The sequence below is a fragment of the Myotis lucifugus genome, unplaced genomic scaffold (genome assembly GCF_000147115.1).
Source record: "Myotis lucifugus unplaced genomic scaffold, Myoluc2.0 scaffold_255, whole genome shotgun sequence".
NCBI classification, from domain to species: domain Eukaryota; kingdom Metazoa; phylum Chordata; class Mammalia; order Chiroptera; family Vespertilionidae; genus Myotis; species Myotis lucifugus.
In genome coordinates, this window is record NW_005871303.1 from 607986 (window position 1) to 615851 (window position 7866).

The following is a 7866-nucleotide window of genomic DNA, read 5'->3' on the forward strand; positions in this document are numbered from 1 at the left end:
CAGCCTGGGGGGGTGGTGGTGAGTTGATGTAGCGAGCAGATGGTTCATGCGCCTGTCTCTTTGGTGCCCAGAGGGGAAGCTCCCAGCGGCCCCAGTTAGGACGGCGGGCAGAATCGGGGGAGCGGACGTTGGGGAGAGAAGTGCCCCGTGCTCCCCCGGAGTGAGAACCAGCAGTCTGCTTTACAGCCCTTTCCCGCCAGGTGGCCCGGCTCCGGCTCCAGGACTATGAGCACCCTCCCATCCTCCTTTAAGCACCTAAGAAAAGGCCCCGATGATCTTCCTAGAAGATCCTCAAAAATTCCCTCCACTCCTGCCCCTGGCCACGCCCGTTGCTTTTGGAATTCAGCCTCCCCTCTCCCCCCCCCTCGCCCTCTAGGGACAAGGTGCCTTCCAAAGCCACAGCCGGGGCAGGGGGACCTCAGGAAGCCCGCTGCTGTGCTGGTTCTCCAAACAACGTTACACAGTCAGCTCCTCTGATGAGGCGTCTCGCAGTGCGGCCGCTCACTCTGAGCGAGCAGGACGGTGCTGACCGCATCCTCGGCCCCACAGTCTGTCACAGCCCTGGGCAGTCATCAGCCGAGAGCAGAGGGCCTGCCACGCATGCCAAGCTCCAGCCGTCAGGGGGCAAGACCGGGCCCTCAGCTTTCTCTCTTCCCTGTCGCCAGGCGGCTGCCGCACGCAGCGCCAGGTCCTCACACAAATTAAAACTCTCCTCGGCCAGCGGCTCTAGGTCTCAAGTGTTCAAAGTGGATTTTCCCAGCAGGAAGGAGAGACATAAATAGCCCAACGCGTTTATGCTCCACAGGGGACTCAAGCTTCGATTTGCTTGGAATTGGGACATTTCAGACTCCCGCCTCCTGTAGCATGAGAAGCGCCACAGCATTGACAGGGCGGGCTGGCCAGCGGGGGGCGCGGGGGGCGCGGGCGTCTGTGCAGGAGCATGCTGGGGCTGGGGCACCAGTCTTCTCATATTCTCTGCAAACCCCCAAACTATCTATCACAGATGCAGCCCAGGCCTGGGCTTCTGAGATCCCTGGGAACCCTGGCACCCAGCGAGGGGGTGTCATTCTGCAAGGGTGTGGCCCTGCTGACTGGAGTGTGGGGCCTTAGCGCCCTCCCCCCCGCCAGGGAAGCTGGGGCAGAGCCCAGGCCGTTCACCCCACAGGGCCTCACAGCCCGAAGAGGCTGGACAGGAGAGAGACGCCGTCCCACTTGTATGAGCCCACTGTGATGGACACCAGGTAGCTGGTGCACTGGACGTACGGGATCATCCAAAGCCTAGCTGTCCACTGCTTTTCCAAAGGAACGTTGCCTGTAGGGAGGCTTCGTGCCTCGGGCTTTTTCTCCCGTCCTCCTTCCTCGTCTTTAATATTTAATCGAAAGAGTGTCTGCCTCGGGGATTTGCAGAGGCTCCGCCAGGGCTGGGTGGATGGCTTCCCAGAAGGGAGCGCCAGACCGCGGTTCCCGAGCACCAGTCACAGGAGAGCCAGGCCCCGGCGGCCAGCGCCAAGCAGCGCCCAGGCCTCGCTCCCGCAGTGCGCTCCATACCCCTCTAGCTCCGCCGCTAATGCATTCCTTACCCAGCGCCCTGGACGTCAATACCTTGCATAGAGGGCCATTACCGCTTGGCAAACGTGCAAGATGGCCAGAGGACGTACCCAGCTCTCTCATTCATAGATAGACGAGTTGTATTTCTGTTCCCGGATGAATATGTATGTCCTTGAGTGAGTGAGTGACTGTACGACTGTACAGAGAGAGGGCCTCTCCACGCTCAGTGCTGGGCCCCGGGGAGCAGGTGGTGCCGGGGCTGGCCTGCAGGGAGCTTCCGTGCCTGCGTGGACAGGTAACGGTCATCAGGTGAGGTCATTACTCATGACAGGAAGAGGCAACCTGAGCCCGTGAGGGGCTGCAGGCCATGAAGCAGGGTGAGGAGCACCTCGTAGGAAACAGGATTTGGTGAGACTGTTGGAGACGAGAAACCCCTAATTCCTGGCTCCCCCGCTGCGCCCTTTAAAATGCGGGGTGGTTGTCAGAACCCCCCAGAGCGTCCCTCCTCCGGGCCTTCGTTTCCCTTCCGTTGTATTCGCAGGATCTTGAGGTCTGTGCTCCGTCTGCCCACAGACCCACTTCCTGTGGCCGGAGGACAGAGACGTGGTGAGCTGGGGTGGGACCCAGCTCTGCAAAGGTCTGGCTTCGGGCGGGACAGCGGCTTTGTCGTTGCTGGGAGACAGTAGCCCTGGGTCTGGTCTGAAGTTTCTGGGCTTTGAAAGGAGGCCACTCACTACCCAGCGGTGGGAAATGGGCACTTTTCCTGGCGAGGCTGATAAGGCTGGTAACGGCCAGAGAAAGAGTTCTCTCCCTCCCACCTTAACGGAACTGGCCGTGTTCTCAATGGAGCAAATAAACCCCAACCCTCACTGCTGTGTCCTGAACAGAACGTTCCCCTCGTCTCCCTTCAGACAGCTGCCCCCGCAGAGGACGACACAGCGGCTGGCTTGGGGGCAGGGCAGCGGGGATTGGGCCTTGGTGACAGTCCTGCAGGGCTGGAGAGGGACGCCACGGGTCTGGGCACTCCGATGGCTCCGGGTCGGCTTTGAGAGCGGCTGTAGGTGTGACTGCACAGAGATGAGGCCGCCTTCTCGGACCGTTTTAAGTGAGCACTGAACGCTGCCACGGGTACTGTGGGTGTCTGCACGGGCCCTGACCGCCACGGGCTGTCTGTGGATGTCTGCAAGGGGCTTGGGGATGAGGGAGGCAGACATGCCCTGTTAACGGGAGAGACCTGGCTACCCAGTTGAGGAAGGACAGACAGAGTCCTGCCACTTTTCCCGTTGACGGGACTGCTCTCTGCTTAGAGCAGAAAGAACGCACCTGCAAGCCCGCTTCCATGGGGCCAGGTGTACCCTGATCGGTGAGCTGCACACAGCTCCACTGGATAACTAGAAAGAGAGGGAAAATGGCATTGGGTGCATCAATTAAAAAAAAAAAAGATGAGTAAAAGGTAAACACGAACTAAAACAGAGAATGCGGCATTTTCCTCTGTTGTGTAGACACTCCGTCCACGTGGCGTGAATAAGAAGTGATCAGTGAGTGGGTGAAGGGATGAATGGTGACCCTCACCGCAGTGTTTCTGGCAGAGCTGAGCCTCCGGACTTCCTGCAGACGTGGTGCTGGGCCAGGCGCGGCCAGGTGTGCGGGGTGTGGGCTGGGGCTGCAGACCCGTGTCTGGACCGCCCACAACCCGGGGCTCCTCCCAGGCCCGGGTTCTCTGTGGGGTCTCCCGGCCCGGCTGGCTCTCACCCACAGCCTCCCGGGTGACGGGGGACTGCGAGGGTCCCCATTCGGAAGGCTGCTGGGCCGGTGCCCACTGCAGGTGCCAGCAGGCCTCGGCAAGGGCAGGAGAAGTGTGGGATCTTAAACACTGAAATTAACGACTCTTTTGCTCTTGAAAAAGCAGAACCTAATTAGCTCCTTGTCAGTGTGAGTGCAGTTGAGGAAGAGGAAAGAGAGGCAGCGGCAGATGGAGCACCAGCCACAGGTGCATTTGTTGAAAGCTCAATTTTCTGCTTCTTCCTGGTGGTCATATTTCTTTCTTCTCCAGAGCATTTCCGCTTACTTCATTTATAATAAATAACCCCTAAGTATGTCCTGTATTTGCTCACAAGACAGAGTCAGAAATCATGAGGAAATGCCACAAAGGAAAAATCTGTCTCAGGAAGGGAAAGCATATATTTTCCTCAGGAAGCACAGCCTGGTGCCCTCCTCGCCAGTGCTGGGTGTCAGCACGTGGGCCCAGATGACAGGGACCCCGCCATACACATGCACACACAGGCACAGACACACACACACACACAAGTACGCCTGCATACACACTAATACATGCCTACATGTGTACACACATGCACACATAGGCACAGACACACGCACACACAAGTACGCCTGCATACACACTAATACATGTATGTCTGTATGCACACTCATACAGACATACACACATGCACACTCACACACATGCACACATGGCTGTACACATAGGCACTCGTGTGCACATGCATGCACATACACATATGCATACATGCACACACATCACCAAATGCAGTTACTTTACACCAGTGATGGCGAACCTTTTGAGCTCAGCGTGTCAGCATTTTGAAAAACCCTAACTTAACTCTGGTGCCGTGTCACATATAGACATTTTTTGATCTTTGCAACCATAGTAAAACAAAGATTTATATTTTTGATATTTATTTTATATATTTAAATGCCATTTAACAAAGAAAAATCAACCAAAAAAAAATGTGTCATAGGTTCGCCATCACTGCTTTACACCAAGAAAGATCTTTTTGCTTGGGGTTATTTTAGCAGGAAATGTCCTAAGAACCGAATCATTGCTTCATCAATGTCCAGTTCTGCTAGGGATTCAGTGGGTGTCCCGTCCCCTTGGGTATGTTGCCCCCATGGGTGTGGACTCAGTGATGGGGTGACCTCCCTGCAGGAGTCCATGAATCCAGAGTCAGGAACATATATGCCTGGGACCTTGGTGTTTCAATACCCTCCCCAGGATTTAGTCATCAGGGGAAACACACAACACACATTTGAAAAGAGATTCAGGTATGAGAACAAGGTGTCTCAGAAACAAAAGAAACCTCGTCAGGAAAGAGGGTTGATGCGCAGGTGGGAACGGAGGGTCCTTGTACATTGTCCTCGGGGGGTGGATGTCCCCCTCACCCCCCACCCCGCCTTCTGCTCTAGCGCCTCATGTGCAAGCGAAACCAAACATGCCCCCAATAGACTGTGACTTCCTTCTCGATCCCCAAGCAGAAGAACGGTCGTAGCAACTCGGAGAAGCCAGGGCGCGCGGGGCAGGTCAGAGGACCCAGCCCTCCAACAGGACCAGGCCGGACGGCGCGGGCCTGGGACCCTGCCCCCCCACCCGGCTTCCTGCGCGACCTGCCTGTCATCCCGGTCACAGAGGCAGCGCGGAGAGCGCCCTCTCCTCCGAATTGGCATCCGGGAGATTTCAAAACCGTTTATGCTGAACATGAATAACAGCCGGACGCGGGTTCCCCCGGCGCTTGGGCTGTGAGTTCCCTGCTATTCGGGCTAATTAATGTACTGAGCTTCAGTTCCTAAACCTAGAATGTTCGGCATGATGCTCCTGAGCCTGCCTGGCTGGCTTTCTGGATGGCCGGGCCTCTCTTTTGGGAGCGGAGACGGGAAGTCAAGGGCAACTTGGTTTGCACGTGATCCTTCACCTCTGGTCGCAGAGGCTCCGCCCTGTGCCCCTCTCGTGGCGCGGTGTCCTCGGGGTCATGGTGTCAGCTGTCCCCCTGACCCTCGCCGAGCCGCCCCTCCCTCCCGGAGCCCAGGAGACTCCCGGCCGCGTCAGGCCTCTGAGGGAAGCTCCCTTCCCTGTGTTGCCCGTGGACTCCTTCCCTGGTGAGTCTCCTTGGTTCTCCTCTCACCTGGTGCCCGGCGTTCAGATCCCGTTGGGCAGAGATGGCACTCTGAGAGGTCAGGGTCCATGCATGTGCCGCTGCGGTGGGAGGACTGGCGGGAGCAGGTGTGAGTCCATGGCCCGAGGCCACCCCGGAGGATACAGATGTTCTCTTAAGGGCAGAGGTGCCACTGCCTCCGGGCTCCCTGAGGGACCAGGGTCGGGCGGCCGTCTCCCTGACACTGAGCCGCGCTCCACTCCGGCTCCCCGCCCAGCGCTCCAGTCCCCCGTCCGGGTCTGCGTCGGCCTTTCAGTGGCCCGAGCGCTCCCAGTCTGCGCGTCTCCTGGAAGCGTGTATGTTTAGGATCCTAACGTGGCCGGTTTTATCTCCCATGTTTGGCTGCACACTTTGTCCCATCGAATGCTCTCTTCTGCATGTGGCTCTGCTGTCCCCCACCTGGAACGGGAGGCTGGTGCCCCTAGTCTCCCCCTTGAACCTGGGGGGATGGTGACTCGCTTTGCACCAGAGAACATGGATTCAGTCACCACGTAAGGAATTCGGCATCTAAGGCAACCCTGCGGGAAATCCGAGAGCCACCAGAGGCTCTGGTCTAGCGATGGGCCCTCACATGGGACGGGGGTGGGGACACACAGAGAGACACAGAGACATAGAGAGACAGAGAGAGACACAGAGACAGACAGACAGAAACAGAGAGACTGAGACACAGAGACAGAGAGGTACAGAGACAAAGAGACAGACAGAGACAAACAGGGAGAGCCAGAGAGACAGACAGAGACAAACAGGGAGAGCCAGAGAGACAGACAGAGACAGACACAGAGGACAGAGAATGAGGATCAGAGAGAGACACCCACCAAGGGCCGCTCACTGCCCCAGATGTGCCCCTGGAAGCCGAGAAAAAACACCCAGCCAAGCCCGTTCCATATTCCTGACTCACACGGCTGTTAGGAAGTGCAATGGTTGTTTGAAATCACCAAGTTTTCAGATGGTTCGTACACAGCCACAAGTAATGACAGGACATGCACCGCAAGAACCAGAGATCCTTACGGTCTGAAATGATAATCGGCGCCTCCCCTGCCTGAGGCGGCCAGGGAAATGTTTCCCACATTCTGTCATTTCCGTTTCTGAGGGGAGCTCTTCGGAGACAGTGTTCCACTCACGTCACAGAGGCCACAAAACGCTGCGTGTCGGAGCCACTGCTGCTCGGAGCGCAGAGGTTGGTGGGGGTCAGAGTATCAGAGACTGGCCAGTTAGTGGGCGTCTGTGGCCGCCTCCAATCACAGAGAGGCTTCAGAGGCCACGCCCTCCCTGACCCCCATCACCCGCCGCCACGCCCCTGCGAGCCGCCTCTTTCATCCTCTCTCAGGGTTCCAGGAGACGGTTTAGGGTTCTTCTGTGTAGAAGTTTGGTCTTGCTGCCATGGCTCATGGGTAAGCCCTGTATTAGCGCAACAAGTAAGAACACAGACCGTAGTGTGAGCACTTGTCCTGGATGACGGAATGGCCCTTCCTGGTGACCACCTGACCACGATGGCATGTACCTACCTGGAACCCCAGGCCGCGCTCTCACACAGCCGGTCCCCACTCCTCCCAGCTTCATGGACACATCCACCATCCAGCATCCCGGACGCCATCTTCACGCAGGTGCGCCCCGAAGTGAGAAATGGCCTTGATTGAACAGCCAGAGCCCTCCATCCTCAGCTCATCTGAACCCAGCGGCTTCCCTCCGCTGGAGTCCTGATGACACAGGCCTGCATTCATGTTCCTTCAGTGGACGCTCACAACAGAGCCCCACACTCAGGAAACTGAGAGGTCAAATATTGTGTGTAGAGAAAGGCTGTGTGGCCACAAAATTTTTATTGAAAAGCCCTTTACAAGTCCTCTCTGTGCTTCGGGCATGCCCAGAAGGTACGCAATGGTACCCTCCCCCGAGTCAGTAACCGATAACGCAAACTCATATTCCCAAACGCCTCTCCCCTGACACCTGCTTCGCGGCTGGACAAGCTCCCCACATGGCGCCTTTCGGATCGGACCCCACAACCCAGACCCTGGTCACGGCGTCGGCAGCCAGACATCCTCCTGTTGAGACGGGTCTGGGGTTCCTCCTCGTGTCCAGTCGGGGACGGGCAGGTCCTGGGGTTGGAGCTGATGGAAGAGCTGACCGTGAAGACAAACAAGAAAAGTGGAGAGAAATCTACACGTCAAATGAAAGTGGGGGGAATACTCACTAATGCCCGCTTCCCGAGTCTGATCTTCACGCTACGTTACAACGGCAGAGCTCCACGCTACATACACTCGTCTGAAGCTCAAAGTAAAGAAAGCGTCTGAACTCCACACTACCGTACACCGTCTGAGCTCCCCAATACGTTCCCCGTCTGAACTCCAGCTACGTACAACGTCTGAACTTCGCC